The sequence below is a fragment of the Castor canadensis genome, chromosome 7 (assembly GCF_047511655.1).
Source record: "Castor canadensis chromosome 7, mCasCan1.hap1v2, whole genome shotgun sequence".
Classification (NCBI taxonomy): Eukaryota; Metazoa; Chordata; class Mammalia; order Rodentia; family Castoridae; genus Castor; species Castor canadensis.
The window spans coordinates 72,933,211-72,953,023 of NC_133392.1; the positions used below are offsets into that span (position 1 = coordinate 72,933,211).

The 19,813-nt window shown below is 39.8% G+C and overlaps 1 protein-coding gene across 10 annotated transcripts in view; it reads left to right on the top strand.

Annotated features, from left to right (window-relative positions):
• Window positions 1–9,856: 9,856 nt before the first annotated feature.
• The window catches only part of Ccser2 (coiled-coil serine rich protein 2), a 152,116-nt gene continuing 142,159 nt past the window's right edge, over window positions 9,857–19,813 (top strand). For 5 of the 10 annotated variants that reach the window (XR_012449771.1, XR_012449773.1, XM_020185043.2 and 2 more), the window contains exon 1: window positions 9,858–10,073. The gene's annotated coding sequence lies outside the window, so the exon portion shown is untranslated. Of the gene's footprint in view, window positions 10,074–19,813 lie in introns of all 10 variants that reach the window. The other 5 variants (XM_020185045.2, XM_074079322.1, XM_074079323.1 and 2 more) reach the window with 2 other exon arrangements.

Below are 19,813 nucleotides of genomic sequence, written 5' to 3' on the forward strand. Positions count from 1 at the left end.
TGCCTTCCTACAATGAGGTGTGGCCATGAGCTAAAGTTTGACTGAAGAAATATAAGAAGTGTTCTGTGGCCACATTAGGGAGCCTTCCTTTAGAAACTTCTAAAGCATATCTTTTTCCTTTTCTTCCTTCCTTCCTGCATCAACTGCCTAGAACACAGATACTTTCTTAGACTTCAAAGATGAAGATGTGAAAGAAAAAAATTGTCCAGTCACACATGTTAGACATAGTGAAATAGAATTTATTCAGGACCATCACAACAGATGTATAAGAAACAACAAGGACAAGTTGGAATTTATAGTCAAGAATCAAGGTGGAGCTCAGAGAATAGGAAAAATCATCAAGGAAAGGGGGAACTTTGGCTAAACTGACCTAATAGGATTGTTGCTGAAGGCAGACCAGGGTGATCAGACATCCCCTGGAGGATGGTGCTGGCTGAGGAACCTGATCAGATATTGAGAGTAATCAAATATAGAGGATGGGGAATTCTAACCAAAACAATTTAGCAGGATTCTTGCTAAAACTGAACAATGTAGAGACAAATACAAAGTCCAAAAGTCAGGCCTACTTGAGAAAGATTTCTGGGGACTTTGAGTAGAGTTTAGCCAAGGAGAGAGTCTTTATCAAAAGCCATACTATAGGGATTGGTAGAGAGATTTTAAGGGAAGTTGATGCTTCCATACCAACCTTGGATTACATACATCCTGACCTTTCCATGAAAAAGAAATCAATTCTGATCTAGTCACGGTCTCTGTCATGTCATATTTTGCTTTTTAAAAAATCCTAAGCAATAAACTACTATCTACCCAAAATTCTGAACATACAGATTTTAATGTTTATTCTTAAAATCCTAGGAACAATAACAACTAATTTATAGATTTTGACTTAAAAGCTGTCAGCTACTCTCGGGCCCTGCTTTTCCAAGTTATGTAGTAAATCCTTCAGCTTGAAACTTCAGCTTTAGTTGTTGCATGAGATGAGGTGGTATGGGGGGCTTGGGGTGGTGGACTGGGCAAAGAAATATAGAGGAGTTTTGAATTGTACTTCTGGGAATTTGGATTCCAATATGCCCAAATTACCCAGGTGACAGCCTGAGCACCTACATGCTGGTAGAACTTCAGCCCCACACCCACCTGACTTACAGTGTAAGGAACAAACTTTGTGTCTGTCTTCATGTGAGTAGACCACTTGCTCCACAGAGGTGCGCATCCCCTTCTGATTTCTGTTGTAAGAACTGGCTGCTGCTCAGTGACACGGGATGGGGATACTCTCTACAACTGGTCCCAAACGCCAGGGAAATTGGTAAGAGACTTCATTCAGGGCTATCGCAACAGATATAGGGAACAAGAATAAGTGGGAATTTACAGTCAAGAGTCAGGTGGAGCTTGAAAGATGGAAAAATTACTATTTATTTATTTAGAGACAAGGTCTTACTATGTAGCTCAGGCTCACCTCAAACTTACTATGTAGCCCAGGCTGGTCTCAAACTCATGAATGAATAAATAGAACTGTATCTCATAACTTTGGCTGGAGTCTTCCACTTGGAAGCATAGACGAAGGACTTGCGCCAGTCACCAGAGGCAGAAGACATTTGCTTAAGGACCTCAATTCTTCCCACTTTCATAAGGTCTTAAAAACTACAGTCCCCAGACTCCATACACCCAGATACCACCTTAGAGAAAGAATGAGGAAATGGGGGCAGCGTGGAGATACTGCTCATTTTTATCCAAGACTTCTTAAAAATGTATTGTCTAAAAGGTCACTTACATACAAGTTTTAAACTGACTGATTTCAGTAATCTTCTTTTTAAAAAAAAAAGCCAGCAGATAGAGATTTGGAAAAATCTGATTTGGCTATCTCAAATAAAGGGTTTTACATTTCTCTATCATTATGGGCTGAACTGTGTTCTAAAATTCATGTTGAAGTCCTGACTCCTACTAGCTCAGAATGTGACTGCATTTGGAGATAGGTCTTTAGGAGGTAATAAAGTTAAAATGAAGTCTTTATCATGGTCCCTAATCTCATATGACTGGTGTTCTTATAAAATAAGATTAGAATATAGACCAGCACAGCAGAAAAACCATGGGAAGACAAAGAGAAAAAACATCATGTACAGCCAAGGAAAAAGGTTTCAGAATGATACCAATCCTGCTGACATCTTGATCTTGGACTTGTAGCCTGTAGATTCATGATAAAATTCATCTATCTGGGTGTTGCTTCAGCTCTTCAATTTACAGTGCTTTGTTAATGGCAGCCTGAGCAAGTTAATACATCTGTATATCTGAATAATAATGTAATTAAGTATATATCCTAGTTACATCCAATTTTTTACATTAATGGGAGTACGTTACAATAATCTCTATTTATTTAATAATTCCTGTGTGCTAGACATTGTTCAAATGATGTATATATTTAATTCACAGAGCAGCCTCATTTAATCCCTAGCTCTCTGTCTCTGGGGAAGAGAGAAATAAAATAACTTGTCTATATCCTATAGAATTTAAATGGCAACTGGGAGAGCAAGGATTCTGGTTAGGATGAGGGGCCACACTCTTTCCCAGCACAGCACAACTTGGTTTCCACTTAAAGATACTTCCTGGTAGTTTCCCATGTCCATACACATATACCTGCTGCATTTGTTATGTAAAAGCCATGTTGAATTCCATGTTTTATTGTAAAGTTTAAAATCTAAACTTGCTTTGGTGTCTTTGGTGCTTTAGGAAGTAGCATTCTGCTTCCTCCTCAGGAATAGGGACTCATGGGAAAGAGTGAAGGTATTTCTTCTCTTTTCAGCAGGAGAGGTGCACCATTGCTTCTAAGCATTGGTGGGCACTCCTTAACTTATAGAAAAGAAACCACTCTTTGCTTACATCTGAGGAGCTTTCCTGAAAGGACTTTAGGTCATATTATGAGAGAAAAGAAACAAAATGAATGTTTACAGGAGTGGTACTAGACAGATTTAGAGTTGGAATCCTAAGAAGCGGGTGTAAGTAGGAGCTAGGACAAAGGCCTTGATCCTGGTACAGAGCCTGGCCCATCCTTGAGTAGTCCCATCTGTGGTGTGTATATAGCCTGCAATAGGTCTGAATGGTAAGAAGGGACCATATTGGGTTTGGTGGAATGCCCAGAGGTGCCATCAGACACAAGAAGGGCTGTCCTGCACCCAGAGGCAGCATAACAGAGCAGGTTGGGCATTGGGAGAGGAGACTGACACAGGGCACACATTCCCTTCCTGCCCAGCCTCATGAGAGAATCCCTTCAAATCTTGTCCCTTCATGAATCCTTTCAACAGCTCACCTGTTACTGAGCGGTGTCTTTTTAGAACCCCAGGAATTTAGCAAGCTTTCAGTCCTAATTAATTCAGTTTTTTTTTTTTTTTTGGCTTCTGTTTCTTCCAACTTGCAGACTTCCTCAACTTTATTTTGTATCCCTTCTATTGAGTTTTCATCATGGTTGTATCATTTCATTTTCAAGGGCTCTTGTATTTCAGAGCATTTCTATTTCATCTAATATTGTTTCAGGGACACAATTTTCTTCCTTATTTCTCTGACCATATTATTTATAGTTTGGGGGGAAAGGAATGCATGAGAACAATTTTCTTCTTCCTGCAGAATTTCTGGTTCCGTCCAGATCTCTTTATTTGGATATCTATCTGCCGTGTTAGAGACTGTCATCTAGTGTCTTGAAATTTTGGTTTTCTGTGTGTTAAGTGGGAAGGGGAAATTAATTCTATAGAACAATTTTGAATTACATATGTAAACTCTCACATATATAATATATAAATTTTCTCATATATATAAATTTACAAGTACATATGAATTTACTTTCCTTTCAAGTAAACATGTAAGGTTCAAAAAACTTGATCGATTATTAGGCCACTAAGAAAATCTCAAGATATTCTAAAGAACAGAAATATACAAATGACATTGTCTAATTATAATGCAACAAAACAAAATTAATGATAGAAGTTTTTTAAATTGAAAGTTCATTTTTCATGGGAAAGACACAGAGAGGAAGAAATCAGGCTGAATAGTTGTTTTTTTTTTTAACCAGGAACCCACTCCTGGGATAATGATGTGTATCCATACATGAGGGTGTAAACCTTATGGCCTAAATGGCCTTTTAAATGCCTCATCTCTTACTAATGTTGCAAAATGTTATATTTTAGCATGTGCTGTGTGTGATTGGCACATTCCTTTCATCCTACCATTGAGAGGCTGTGGCAGGAATATCGTAAGTTTCAGGCCAGCTTATGCTACATAGCTAGCCTTAAAAACAAAACAAAACAAACACATAAAAAACTTTAACGGAAGTTTTGGGAGGGGAATGCAACCACAGAAACCATTATTGTGGATATGAAGTGATATGCCATTGGATTTTAATTTTCTTTTTCCTGGTGACTAATTAAGCACCTTTTCATGTATTCATTTATGGATCTTTTGTGGAGTGTTTGTTTAAGACTGTTGTGTTGCACATTTCAAAATTTGGGCCATTTGTCTTTTCATCATTGATTTCAGTGAGTTTTAATTTCAGATTTATAATTTTCTTGGGGTAATTTATTTTCCTTTGAAAACATAAAATAGCTTACTTTTACACATTCAATAACGTACTTATCTGGCATCCACAAGGCCCCTGGATTCAGTCCTTAGCATCAAAACACAAAAACCAACAAAACCCCAAAACATGCCAAGATGAAATATAAGACTAAGAGTCTTTTATTATATCAACTGTTTCAATAACTCTTTAGATTTCTTTTAGAGTTTCTTTTCATATTCCAAATCTCTCTCATCTTGCAGTAAATTTGATAATTTTTGTGAGTTTTCTTTCATCAAGACTATTAAATATACAACTACAGAGTTAGTCATACAGAGAATTTTCTAATAATTAAATCTCTTATGGGTCTATTGCTAACCCCATATTATTAACTTAAGTTGCTTTTATTATTCGATATGTACTTAGCTTAATTTTCATAAGAAACAAGTATTTCTTTGCTTGGATGCCCTCCTTTTTCATCTTTAGCAAGATTAAGCAGTTCAGTATATGTGACTGCACAAAAATCTAAGCCCCTGTTGAAAACAGAATGGCACTTCCTCAACAAATTAAAATATATCCAGCAATTCTACTTTTGAGTATACCCCCAATATAATCGAAAGAAGAGTTTTGAAGAGTTCTTTGCACACCTATGTTTTTTAGCAGCATTTTTCACAATAGTCAAAAGGCAGAACACACGAGCCCATCAATGGATGAATGGACAGACAAAATGTGGTTTATATACAGTGAAATATTATTCAGTTTCAAAAAGAAAACAAATTCTACATACAGCATGGATGAACCTTAAGGTTGTTACACTAAAAGAAATAAGCTAGTCTCAAAAAGATAAATACTGTGATGTCACTTAAATGAGTTGCCTAAAGTAGTCAAATTCATAGAGGCAGAGAGGATTGTGGGGAGGGAGATCTGGAGAGTTATTTTGGATGGTTATACAGCTTCAGTTTTGCAAGACAACAACCAATCTGAGGATGGATGATGGTAATGGTTGCATAGCAGTATGAATGCATTTAATACCACAGAGGTATATAATAAAAAATGGTAAGTAGAATAAATTTCATATTATATATATTTTACCACAGTAAAAAACTTTGGTGTAATAAATCATAGTTGTTTGTCTTAATTTCCTTTCCTCCTAAGGGAGGAAAATATAGAACCAATGTTCTATATTTTACTTAACCAGTGTAAGCTTAACATTTAGAAACCAGACCCTCTCGTGAGCCTCTGTGGCATGATGCAAAATTCAGTGCTTACAGGATCAGGCAAGTAAATGATGAAGCTAGTGTAAAACAAAAGGACCTGGTATTGCTCCTGCAAATAGGAGAAAACAGGGATTTTATGTGAGATTTATCAATGTTTAAATGTTGGTAAATAATTCAATGTTATTTCTGTTTTTTAAAATCATGGTATGGTCCAACCATTGACCAACTTTGATTGGCAGTTGTCATTTTGTGAACTCTGCAGAAAAGACAGGAGAAAGGATGCCCTGTAAAGACATCATGCCTGCTATGGTACCCTTTACATCCTTGGACCTGGGCCAATCATCTTAAAGGGTGGGACAAAAACATCCATCTTACTCTGTTCCCTTAGTCATCCTCACGGCTGAGCAGCAGACTTTCTCCATCTTCAACTGGGAAGCCAGATCTGGGATTTTCCATTCTTTACTGCTGGATATGTTTGCTATTGTTGCCTGATTCTAGGTGCTAAAAGGTATCCAGACATCCAAAGTCATAGCAATTTGGACCAACAAAGAAGCCCTTCTGTAACCAAGGGTGCCAAGAGTTGCCATCACACTGGTTTCTGGGAAAACTGTTGATTTTTTTTTTTCTCCAGGAAATCAATCCCATTGACTCCTGTTTCTTTTTTTTCTTTTTTGTGGTACTGGGGTTTGAACTCAGGGCCTACACCTTGACCCACTCCACCAACTTTTTTTTGGTAAGGGTTTTTTTTGAGATAGGGTCTTGCGAACTATTTGCAAACTATTTGTCTTTGAAGGGCGATCCTCCTGATCTCTGCCTCCTGAGTAGCTAGGATTATAGGCATGAGCCAATAGGCGCTTGGCTGACTCTTTTTTCTTGTTCATGACTTAATTCCATCTATCTAGAATAGTGCCTGACAGCTAGTAGGTACTCAGTAAATACCTATGGGAGGAGGAAAACTTCATCAACCAGACTCTTGTGGTGTATTTTGGATGTTCTCTAGAACTGCCTTCTACTGGGGCTCTGACTAAGTCTTTCATAGTGCTGTTTGTTATAGAACCCTACTGAAATACATCACATTGGTGGATATGAAGCCACAAGGCACAGTGAAATGCACTGAAAGTTGTTGAACAATATGGGATGGGGGAAGGGATAAGGAAGAGTATAGCGGGAGTTAGACTGATTAAAGTACAATATATTCTCAAGTGAAATACCAAGGCGAAATTCCTTTGAACAATGAACATACACTTAAACAATGAAAGACTGGAATGTAATACAGGGCCTGTTAGTGGGCAGGTACTTCTGGAGGGTATGGTGAATGGAGAGGGTAAAAGAGGGTGAATATGGTCGAAGTATTTTATATATATGTATGCAAATAGAACATCAAAATCATTTTAAGTGAGGAGGATGGGGATGAGGGTGAATGATGGTGGGGATGAACCTAACCAGGGTACATTTTAAGCATATATGGAAATGTCACAATGAAATCCAACCTGGCTAGCCTTGTATTGTATTTTTCTTAACAAGCAGTTCCAGGCTTCAACCCTGCAAGATCATCTGACTCCCCGTCTCTGTGCTTAGAAAGATTTAGCTCATTCAAAAAACACAAGGAAGGTTGGCCAAACCATCTACAATCCTGTCAAGGCATTTTATACCATCTGCCTCTGACATTTCATCTTCAGTCCATTCCACCAGCTCATGGGTTGGGGTCATACCCTGGCTTTCTCAGCTGTTATCTTGTCTGTGTTAAAGGTTCCACAGTTGTGGCATTTATCCACATGACAGCATGTGACATTTAGACCTTTGTGTCTCATTAATCCTTCAAGAGTTCCTGGGAGATGGTCATCTCTAGAGGGTCATTCCTATCAGGTATGGATAATTGTTATTCTCGTATAGTGGCATTGAGGTCTGCTGGGAACTTATTAGAAATGTAAATTCCTGGGCCCTACCCAAGCCTACTGAGTTTGAAATTCTGGAGGTGGGGGCCAGCAATCTGTATTGCACCACGCCCTCTAGGGGATTCTGAAGCATGCTAAAATTTATGAACCACTGCTGTGCTTGGTCTGCCCTCTCACTCTTAACCTCAGAGTTCAGGTCAGATACACACACACATTCAATTCTTTCTCTGTACAACCCTAAAAGCTATTCTAAATACATATTCTTAGAGTTTGTATTTGTCTATGTATCATCCAAACTAATGGCCAATGTTGTTAACACCTCCCCAGCAATTCAGCTTTCATGGGCATGTGAAAGTCCTGTTTCAAACCCTCCAACAAGTCCCAACCCCATGCCCTCAATCACCCCTTTATCTAACTTCATATACCAAGCCAATATTCCCCCTCCTCTAAATCACCCAGGGGCGGGGTTCTGACAACTAGAGACCATTCCTATAGTGCAGATTTCTCTGATATCATTCAAACTGGCCAATCCCAAGATATCTACCCTTCCTTGTTGTTCTTCCCACAGAAACCCCAGTAAAATTTCTGGCCTGATGTTCACCATGTGTCCCTACACAGCATGGTGTACTCCCAGCTAGCAAGATATATAAGTTGTAAAAATCTTCTATCAATGCATTAACCTCTCTGTGTCATCACAATCATCCCATAAATGAAAATCGCATTGGTACACACAGTACAAGTGACCAAGTGAAATAGAATAAATGTGACATAATGACAGCCAAAGAAATGAGGAATTTGGGACAAAGACGAAAATAGGAATAGAAAAATTCAATGAAGTTGGGAAATACTCAATGGCAGCAAGTACCCAGTAAGGCTCCCTATCTTTGTAGAAGAGGAAGGAAAACGTGACCTAGTACTTTGCAACTGCCAAAGAAAACAGAACACACAATCACCCAAATATCTGGAGAATCACAAGACAACAAAACAGCAGTTTAGAGAAGCAAAGCTCTTCCTGGTTTTGAGAACTGAGAGAGATTTCTTTCTTCAATCCTCATACTGAGATTGTTGAGAATGTAGCATTATGTCTCACTACCAAGGACAAGTTCTGGGGAGCCACTTCTTTTTCCATTTCTCAATTTAGCAGACTGCATAAATCCCAAAGCACATTTTAGTAACCACATCTCTTGAGTGAAGTGTTTGGGGGGCATGTTGAAGAGCTCCCAGTCTGGTGTTTGCTTTTCCAATGATCTCACTTAATCCAAAAAGAAACTGTTTTAAAAATGCACATAATCTATCATCCAAGAAATTAAATCTTTATATCAATCTTTGACATTAAAAATGACACGTTGTTTTCTAAATACAAAGGTACATTGTTAAGTGAAACATGATTTTACAAATCAATGAAATCCCCTTTCTTTTCTCCTTGAGCATCACTGGTCTGGAGCATAGAAGCGAGTATTTTTCAAGAGGTTTTCTTTAAATGTTATTTATTGCAGTTGAGCTGGTTTCATGGGGCAGCTAGTCTAGCACCAGATAAAGGGCAGCTCCAGTGCTTCGACAGCTGGCCAGATCCTGAAGGCCTGCACGGTGAGGTCTCTCAAGGGTTGGTCCAACCATCTAGGAAGGAAGGAGGGAAGAGATGGCCTGTTGGTGATAGAAGCCTCAAAAGGAACTAGGGCATGATCCCTGTAAAAGGAGCCCAAGTGTAGGGAACCACAGGACAGCTCAGAATCTCAGCAGTCAAGAGCGCCCCCCTCCCCTTAGTCTCAGTCAGACTCAGTATTCTGGTGTGGTAGGTAGGGCGCGTGGCACAGGCATGCCCTATAGAAGTGGAACTCAAGCTGGTGCCCGTGTTCAGACCACTCCTAACTTCTCAGCCTGAAGAAGGAGCTGACAGATATGGCCGTGATCGAGCAGCAAATGTAGGTTCAGGGGACCCTCTCGAGGTGCGGTCAGCTAAAGGACTGGCATCAGAGGTTGGGCGCAGTAAAGACTTGAGTCGGGACAGAGAAAGGTCGCTGAGGCGGTGGGTCGGGGAGCCGGGGCGGAGCCTGGGGAGGGATGTCTAGAGAGTGGGGCGGGACCGGAGTGGGCTGAGGCTGGTGTCAGGCGGTCGGGGCGGGAACTAGTCCCGTGAGGTTCGCGCCTGCGCACGAGCGTCCGGAGGGGGAGGCGGGGCTGCGCGCGCGCCGTGCGCGGCCCTGGGGGGCGGAGTCCAGGCGGGCGCCGGCCTAAGGGAGGGGGCGCGGCGCTGTGGAGTCCGGCACTCCCTCAGGCCGCGGACGCGATGCGGACTGCTGCTGCTTTGGCGGCGGAGCTGACAGGAACGTGACGGGCTCCCCTTTGCCTCACCTTCCATCCTTACGCCTGTAGGTCGCCGGGCGATCCGCAGTCGGGCCGCGGCCGAGGAGGCAGTGCGACCTCCGCACGGTGAGAGCCGGGGTCAGGGCCGGCGCCGGGGTCGCGGCGGGCGCCCTAGGCAGCCCGGACGGGGGTGCGGTCCGGAGCGGGGCGGAGCCTCGGGTTCCCGGGGCAAGGCGAGGGCGCTCCCCGACGAGACCCCCTTGCGTGCCCCGCGAGCCGCCCGACGCGCGTGCGTGGGGCCGGGAGGCCCGGCGACCCTCCCCGGCGGGCCGGGACAGGCGCGGGGCCTCGGCCGCTCGGGCTGCCGCCTTCCTCTAAGGGGAGATCAGGGCGAGGCTGAGATGCCCACTGATTTCCGAGCCAGGATGCTTGGGAGGGTTGATGGGGGAAAGTACCGGGGCGCCCTAAATGACTGGGGTTTTATTTTATTTTTTAATACAACGACACGCCCTAAAACACATCCTGAGATGAAACTTTGATGAGGCACACCGTTGCTCTAGATTTAGATGCTCTTTTTCTTCTTTAGACATATGCTATTTTTATACATTTAAAAAATGCACCTACTTTCTTGACAGTGAAAAGGGGAATGCCTCCTTTGAGGTGCTGGTTGGTGGCTGAGCTTGAGTTTGAATTTCAATAATTGCAAATTCATCTTTGTAGGCTCCCTAGCCAGTTAGGGCTGCTGTTCGTACACTAGGCCTTAGCAGTGTAGAAATGACCCATGCAGGGTCTCTTCTTGGTCCCAGATTGGAGTGTGTTTCACTTTTAGAGAGAGAAAATGAGATTCAGGCTTTTCAAAATAGACCTTTAAAAAGCCATTCCTTTTCTCCCGAACATTAAAATATTAATGGAACCTATTCATTTGGCCATGTTTTTAAAAGCATTATCTTTTAGGCTTTTGAAGAGATGATAGCTACAAAACGTTTTATAGTACGTGATTCATATATGATAAGGTTGTAAACATCGCTGAATGTTTTGTCTGAAGTCAGCCTTTTTGGACTTCATTAATGTTTTCCTCTCAATTTATCATAGTGCTTTGCTGTCTTCTTATTTGGTGGTTTTCTTTGGTGTTTTCAGTATTGACCTCCAATAATCTTTAGGCTAAAAATACACACTTTTGTCATAATTTATATCTTATTTCAGTGTTATGTTAATATGGCACAGTAAGAAAGTGCTAGAAGCTTTCCTGAGAGCAGGAACTCTCCATTAAAATTATTTTTATTCTATCTTTCCACAGTTCTTTTTTTTTTTTCATTGTTACCTGACTCCTTTTTCTGTATGAGGGAAGAAGATGGCTTTGATTTCTTGTTTAGAAGTCCTTCAGTGACTCTGCATATGAAGTCTGTATTGATAAAGTTCAGTCTTTCACAATTTCTGGCACTTGTCTACATTCTAGTTTTCTCTTCTACCATTATGTGTGTCCTCTCCATATAACACTGTAGTTCTGGGAAGATGACATCTTCCTTTGTGGTTTTATATTGTTCTCTCTGTTGAGAATTCTTCTCTTCCTAGTAAACATCTTGTCCTTCATGACCTTACTCAAGTATCTCCTCTGAGTCTTGTCCAGACATCTCATCCCTCTTGTCTTCACTGATCAAGAAGTATACTGTACATTCTACAGTTAGAGTTTGCAAATTAACAGTTAATGATTTGCTTATAAGTCTGTCTCCAGGAGGTTTTTGAATTGCTTCTTGAGTTTGGTACTCTAACACATACTGTTATGTAGCACAGGTGCTCAAAAACTATTTACTTGAATATGTTTTTTGAGGAATGCTTCCAGGCTTGATATGTGGATAGGCAAAATATGTTAGACTATATCAGTATCAGAAAACTTAGACAAGATACATGTGCAGAGTACTTTTAAATACCCAAGAATGAAGTAAAAATTGTTGCTGGTTAGGAATGAAATCCTAGTTATGCCAAAAATATGCACTTATGATGCAGGAATAAGAAAGGTGTAACCAGTAAGGATTGTTGTTGCCTGAGTCCTAGAATTTTGTTTTGAGACGCAGTAATTTGCCCAAGGTCATGTAGCAAGAATGGAACAGAGCTTGGAATTTGATCCAGGCGTTTCTACCATCTTTGTATTTCACCTTTGCCCTCAGTCTCCTAATTTTTTTTTTTTCCGGTATTGGAGCTTGAACTCAGGGCCTTCGCCTTGAGCCACTCCACCAGCCTTATTTTTACGAAGGGTTTTTTGAGATAGGGTCTCATGAACTATTTGCCTGGACTGGCTTTGAATCAAGATCCTCCTGATCTCTGCCTCCTGAGTAGCTAGGATTACAGGCGTGAGCCACCAGTGCCTGGCTCTAATTCTAACTCTTTAATATTTGCCTTATACCTGAGAAGGGGTTGTGAGAGAATTGGGTGTGTATTGAAACAGGGATCTATTATATTAGTAGATATTGAACATGAATTAATGAATTGTTTGATTCAACTTAAAAAAATTACCACTCAACAACTAAATTCTGGAAAGGCAAAATAACTTTCCTGAGATTACATAGGATCACCTCTGTTTCACATCTCCCGACCTCAAGTTTATTTTTCACTTCTTCATGGGAGAAAATGAGAAATTCATGAATTTTTCATAGAGACAGCAAATCTGCTTGGACTTTTTTCCTTGTCTAATCCTGAGCTGCCACTCCTAGGGACTTAGAACCCTTGAGTGGTTGAGAAACATGATAACTCATTTGGGAGCATAGGAGAAACCAAACCTTAACCATTCTACTTGGCCAGATAGTTTTAACTTTAGTGTTGGGGCCTCTGTCCAGATGCCCCATAGCAAGTGGTTTCTGATCACCATATGGAGATCCTGCAGACAGTTACATTTTGATGGTAAAATGAGATTTTAATAAGGTTACAGCTGGCTAGTAGCATGGCTAAAATTACATGGACTGCTTGTCTATATGAGAAGAGCCTCTCTGATTACTCCTTTGTGATAGGTTTTTAGGGAAAAAGTTGATAATTGTGGTTTTATACATCTGACCAGTCAGTTTTTAAATAGGTACTTAATATGGTGGGCCTGATAAATTCCAACAGGCTTTTTGTTTTACAAATGATGTAGTAGTCAAAGAAGTAAAATAAAAATAAGCTTAATTTTTCTTATTTGTTTATTGTCCTATTTATATGATTTTATACTATAATTGAAATAAATGTCTAATATTTGCTCTCATTTAATGCATTATTTTTTTACGATGGTTTTTATACCTTTAGGTTATTATACAGTGTTGCAGTGAGTTGAGTTACTTTTTTCTTCATAATTGGTCATGTAGGTTGCTTACTGTTTCTAAGTAGTACAGTTTAGTATGTGTACTTGCCTTTCTCCACCTTACTCAAATATCACCTCAGAGTCTTGTCCAGACATTTCATCCCTTTTGTCTTCACTGGTCCAGTAGTACACTGTACTTTCTGCAGTTAGCAGTTTGCCATGTGATCATCATATTGCTTCTTTCCTTTAGGCTAAAAGCAAAGGAGGGGATTATAAGGTCAGAGGGTATGAAGGTTTTGTCAGTTTCAAAAGATACTGCCAGATTTACTTTTGAGAGGTATTGATTTACACTGCCTCCAACAGAGTTTAGTTGAGCAGTTCTATCATACTTTCACAGTCTTTCATTTTTAAAAGTTCTGTTTTTTAAAAATGAGGATAAGAGTACTTGCTGTACAACAATAGAAAAGCAAATGCAGTATTCTTTTGTTTTCTTTTCTCCTCTGAATGAATTGTTTGTTCTTTGCCCATATATTCCCTGAAACTTTTTCACCAGGTTTCATTAGTGTTAACACCATAAGAATATTAATCTTTTGAAAAATGTTTCGGGTCTTCTTTATTTTTATTTTTAGTATAGAAGGCTTTGTAATTTTTTTATGTTTCTAGAATCACTGACTTTTAAAAAGTTTGTGATTTTTGTCTTTTAATCGTGAGGCCTGAGAATGTTGCTTTACCATCTGATACATACTTTTATTAAGCTGAGACTTCATTTTGTTATACGTATACAGCTTTAGTAAATTACATAGGCAGTTGAGATGGAATTTCATTTATATGGATATTATATTATAGAAAACCACATTCTTATGAATGAGTTTACATTTTCTTCTTCCTGAACCTGAATGGGAAAATAAAACAAAATTACCTAATTTTTTTTTAAATAAATGAGTACTTGACTTTTAAAACTTGGTAAATTTTAGACAAACTGAAGTTTTCATGAATTCAGTATTTTGGTTACAGTTTATTGTTGGTTCATTAACAAAAGGTCATTTCTGATTTAACTCCTATTGTTAATCATTCTAAAATATATAGAGGCAAAACTGGTTATTTGCTCCCTTTAGGAAGTGATGCATTCTAGATAAATAGAACAGCCCAGGTTTATAGTTACCAGATACAGTGTGCTGATACTTGGCATGGAGTTTCTTATTCCTCTTAGACTCCTAGAAAGTAGGTTCTCTTATATCCTTGTTTTGTGGATGAGAAAATTTAAGAGATATAAAGTGACCTGCTAAAGGTAACATAGCTAATAAGCACTAGAACTGGGACTCAGCCAGTGTTCTTTGAAAAGGTGCTATTCTAAAAGTGTATTGTCTGTTTTCTCATTTGCTGTGCTAAGGATTTGGACTTCCTTTTATAGATAGCCAGATATTAGATGTTTTAAAGCAAGGGAACGATGTGGTATGTTATCTCTTAGGAAGATGGCAGATGTAACAGTGTGGAAATATATTGAGTTGCGTTTCTCATATGAACTGATTGAAACAGATCATATGAAAAATGAAGTCTGAATTGTGAGGTGGATTTGAGATCAGGGATTATTTTGTAAAAATACAGAATGGAATAACTGATTTGTGAGAGAATTGGAAGGTGGAGTGTTGAGTGGAAGAAACCGAGTGGGGTAATGAAGGTGTGCTTTTGAACATTTCTTTGATTGTGTTGAATGTGATGTACCTACTCTACCACACACCTGATCCCTACTGGACTGTGTGTGTGTCAGTGCTAGGAGTGAGTAGCAGGTATGAGCGTGCATAGGAAGAGGGCACAAGACTAATCTGGGAAACACCAAGTCACCAAAACCAGAGTGGTTGGAGGAAGAGTAGCTGTAGAACATGAGTTTTCAGGGGTGTGGTGGGGGAAGCCCAGAAGGCGGAATTGGCACAGAAGTCAGCATGTAGAATGCTATCTCAGGCTACACGTAGTTCTGGTTAGTATAGCCTAATGTGATATGCTGATGGCCAGTGTTGTACAGAGCTAAATTGTGTTTCTGTTGTTACCTGTTGCTTCCCCCTCCCCACACCCCCACCCCAGTGTCTTTGTCATAGTACCACGTGGCTTCCTGCTTCTGTTGGTTTCTAACTTTGTCATGCTAGGGTGCTGATGCTGGGGTGTGACTCAGCCTGTTGAGATCCACCAATCAGAACACTCCTTTCCTTATAAGTGAACTGACCAATCAGAGAATGTTATGTGAGTCCCTCAATTTTTAGTTCTTCTTTAGTGAGTTAATTGTTTTAGTATGTCTCAGAGTTGCATCTCTGCCTCTGGTTGCTTAAATTGAAGTTTAGAGTCATTGGGGAGCCAGAGGATTTTTAAAGGCTAGATTCATGATAGTTGAAAATTTTCTCCTGTTTTTCTGTGTTGAACAGTAACTTTATTTGGATATATCTGGATCATATTTGAGGATTGTGGTCTTAAAAATGCCCCAGATCTTCCCAAATAATCAAGAATCTGTTCCCTTTTGTATGATTTTATAGATGCATAAAAAGTGTGAAGGATTGTTTTAAGTGTTCTTGGTCAGTTCCTAGCTTCATCTGTCTTTTTTGGTTTTTTAGTAGTACTGGACTGTGAATTCAGGACTGCGCACTTATTAGTGCTGTACCACTTGAGCCACACTTTCGGACTTTTGCTTTAGATTATTTTTCAGGTAGGGTCTCAGTTTTTGCCTGGGGCCTTCCTTGGACTGAGATTCTCCTACCTATGTCTCCAGTGTAGCTGAGATTACAGAAGTGTACAAGTATACTTTGGTTGAGTGGGGTCTTGCAAACTTTTTGCTTAGACTGGCCTCCTGAGTAGTGGGAATTATAGCCCACTACTCAGGCACTATTATAGCCCAGGCACTCTGTGCCTGGCCGCATGTATCTGTTTCTCAGAGTCTCTTAGAAAAGGAATTTGCCCTTGATTTTTTTTTTTTTTCCCTGCTACCATTTGCTTCAAATTATCCTTACCCTCTGCTCTCAGCCTTCTCCTTCCCAGTTTTCATCTGCCCAGTGTCTGTGCTCGGTAAGTACAATGGGAAGGGGAAGAAAGAAAAAAGCATGAGTAATTTTTTCACCCTTTCCATGGTTGTTACCACCCTCCTACCCCCACTACTGCTCTCAGCTGTTCAATTTGGCATGGCCTTATGTCCCATATCTTCAGTTCTAAATGTGGGAATGTGAGATGCAAGGCGTGGCTCTTTAGCTGTGGAATGCTGGATATCATAGGGTTTTGGTCCATGAATTCTGTTTTTGTGTCTGGTATTGAAAAGCCCAGGTGCTGCCTCATGTCTTAGCAAATATATGGTTTCTATTCTCCACTACCCTACCTCTCTTTAAAATGCAAAAAGAAAAGCAAAAGTCCCAACCCTAGTGCTTTGAATTGTCTGACACTCCCCCCCTCGCCCCATGTCCCATTTCACACCAGGATATCAAAATCTTTGAGCTGGTACTGTATACACTAGGGACAGCAAAGAGAGGCAGATACCAGAATGTTCTTTGAATTGTTGTTGTCATCATATTAATGATATTTGGTTGCAGTCTGAGTGCTTTGGGGAAATCTAAGAACCTTCTTGGACCATTATGTCTTGGCAGCCAGTGATAGGGTTGGGAGTGACAATTTTCTCAGACGACCATAGCATAGAAAAGTAGGAACTTTTCCTAACAGCTATTAAATCTATAGAATGAGCTTGGTGCTATTTTGATCAGAGTCGGTAGGCCAGTTTACAGGAACTATACAGGAAGTATTTCTTTTCAAGGGGATGGGCTGACAAGGATGAACATCTTTTCTTCTCCCTCTCAGTCTTGCTCATTATATGGGCTTGCCAACTCTTGTTTATTACTGGCTCCAGCTAGAATTGTACACTTGGCTATTGTTGTGGTCATTTGCAGTCAGTGTTTCTCCAGGACATGAGAACTTCTACCCTGAAAATTACCTCAAGATTCTGGTCTCAAAGGTTTTTGAGATTTTAAAAAATCTGGACTTTTGGATTTTTCTCATCCATCTATCCACTTATGATGAGTATTTGCTAGTAATAGTGCAGCAACCGAAGCAAATTATCTGCCTTTGTGGAACCTACATTCAAATGAAAAGATACAGAAATGAATAAAAAGTACACATGTAGTATCTCAGCTATTATAGTGCTGTGGAAAGAGCATGTGAGGGGGATACTGCTGTTTTATACGAAAAGGTTAGGGATGGCTGTAATGAGAACTGCTTATTTGAAGTGAAAGTGTGATCTGTGCAAATACTAGGGAGAGAGAACATTTGATAAAAACAGACCAGAATGCAAAGAACCTGTGCTGCAGCATGCTTGGTCTGTTCTTAGTGACAAGTAGCATCAGTGGAGACATTGAGAGGAATGATTAGTAGAAGATGAGGTCTGAGAGGTGGGTTGGGTCAGACCACATATGACCAGGTAAGCCAGTGGGGCTTCAGCTTTTACTCTGAAGGCACTGGAGAGACTTGATTTACACGGTCCTCTTGGCTGCTATGTAGAGAATGTCAGGGGTGGGGCATAGTGAGATCATTTAGCAAGCTACAGCAATAATCCTGGGTGGGTAATGATAGTGATTTTACATTTTAAAGGTAGAGCCAACAATTGGATGATGTATTGGATGTGGCATGAAAAACTGGAAGAATGGAGGTGACATTTACTGAGATGAGTAAAACTGCAGAGGAGCAGGTGTTTTTTTTTGGGGGAGGAATATGAGTTTAATTTTAGATATGCCAAGTTAGCAGTCCAAGTGGAGATACTGTGTAAATAGCTGGTTGGTTATACGTGAGTTTGCAGTTCCAATTTAGGGAGTAAGTGTGGCTGGAGAAATCCAGAGAGAGAGAGAGAGAGAGAGAGAGAGAGAGAGAGAGAGAGAGAAAGCAGGGAGACTGTTCTTTCAAGGGGTTTGCTATACAGTGAAACTGAGAAACAGGGTCTTAGCTGGAAGGCATGTGGAGTCAAGGAACTTTTTAAAAATAAGGGTACTTTTATAATTTATTTGTATACATACGTAAATTGTATTTAGTTAATAGAATGATCCAGTAGAAAGAAATTACAAGAGCCATTTCTTTGAACAAATGAAATTACTATTTACCTTGTTTCAAATGAAGATCAGTTTTCCGCCCCCACTCCCCAGCTTTCTAACTTTCTAGTAGAGGCTGGGTGAATTTTCATCAGTTTAAAATTGTCTTTTTTTTTTTTTTGGTGGTGCTGGGGTTTGAACAGAGGCCTTGTGCTTGCTAGACAAGTGCTCTGCCTCTTGAACTACACTTCCAGCCCTTTTTGCTTTAGGTTATTTTTCATAAATAGCCTTTTGTCCAGGTGGTCGGACCATGACCCTCCTATCCATGCTTCCTGCATAGCAGGATTCCAGATATGGGCCACCATGCCTAACTTTTGTTTGTTGAGATGGGGGTTTTCTAAGTTTTTTTGTGGAGACTGTTCTTGAACCATGATCCTCCTACTGTTCTCTGCCTCCTGAGTAGCTGTGATTACAGGTGTAAGTTACTGCACCTGACTTAGGTAATCATTTTTTAATGAATTACTAGGGAATGAGTTTAATGACCTTATGTTTGCTAACTTATTCTTAGGAGTTTTGCAGTGTTTGGCCTCTTTTAGATTCTAAGTTTTGATTTGGTAATCTGACTGATATGATAGTTTTACTATGAAGTATCTTTTTTTTTTTTTTGTAGTGGTACTAAGGTTTGAAATCAGAGCCTCACACTTGCTAGGCAGGTGCTTTTACCTCTTGAGCCACTCTGCAAGCCCTGAAGTATCTTTTTAAAGAAGAAGAAGAAGAAAAAAAAAAAACGAAAAGTAATTTAAAGTATAAATGAACTACTTTTTAGGGGAAATTTTAATGGTTACTCTTTTCATTATCCCTTTCTTTTTTTTTCTAATACACCTGACATTTTTACTGTAATTGCTTATGATTATTGAGTTGATACCTGAGATGAATTCAGAAACTCTGACAAAAGCACATATTGGTCACAGCACATTATATGTCTCTTTATGTGGTTTAATTTTGTTTGAGTAAATAGTAGTTAATATTTTGTTTTGGAGCATCTTGGCAGTTGCTTCTTAATCCTCTTCATTGGTCTTTCTCTACATTTTCTTCCTTTAGCCACTGATCCATGTTCCTATAGTTTAGATTTCTGAATCCAATGAGGTCCTATTATTGTTGAAAATGTTTTCTTTGGCTCCTTGTTGTCTACAGAAGTTAGATTCCCTTGTTTTTTTGTTTGTTTGTTTGTTTTTTACTTAACCTCTTACCTACCTCCTACTCATACATGCATTCTGCTTTAAGGAACGTGGACTGCCTCCTTGGGGATTCTGAGGTACACCTGATATTGCTTATCATGGGATTTAAGGATAAAGGTCAGATTCCTTATCAGTATATAGAAAGTTCCCATGAATTGCCTTACCTTCATCTTCTGTCAGGGTTCCATGAAGATGAGAAATTGGGTATGTCTATGCTTTTGTATATTTATTCCTTTTTCTAGACTATTGTCTATCATATTGGCCATCTCATTAAGTTCATTCATCTTTTTAAGAGTGCGATATAGGTGTTTCCTGTTC